We start from the raw sequence: 258 nt of genomic DNA on the forward strand, positions 1-258 counted from the left end.
CAGGCGAGCTGGGTCCGAGCCGCCGTGCGCCCAGGTGGCTTTCTTAAAGGGAAAGTTGCATCAGCCTCTTGAGGCTATGTGCCGCCGCGAGTCTACCCGCCCCGCGGAGCTGCTCGTCGCTCCTCCAGAGCTTGTTGTGTTTTGGTTTCGGGGAGGCGGGGGCCAAGAGTTTGGTGAAAGTTTGGAGAGTGAAGAAGGCTTGGGAGACCTAGCCAAGTCCCCTCCCCTCTCCGAGCAGCTCCCCTGGCCGCCCTGCCC

This window comes from Bison bison, unplaced genomic scaffold, assembly GCF_000754665.1.
Source record: "Bison bison bison isolate TAMUID 2011002044 unplaced genomic scaffold, Bison_UMD1.0 scf7180017864256, whole genome shotgun sequence".
NCBI lineage: Eukaryota > Metazoa > Chordata > Mammalia > Artiodactyla > Bovidae > Bison > Bison bison.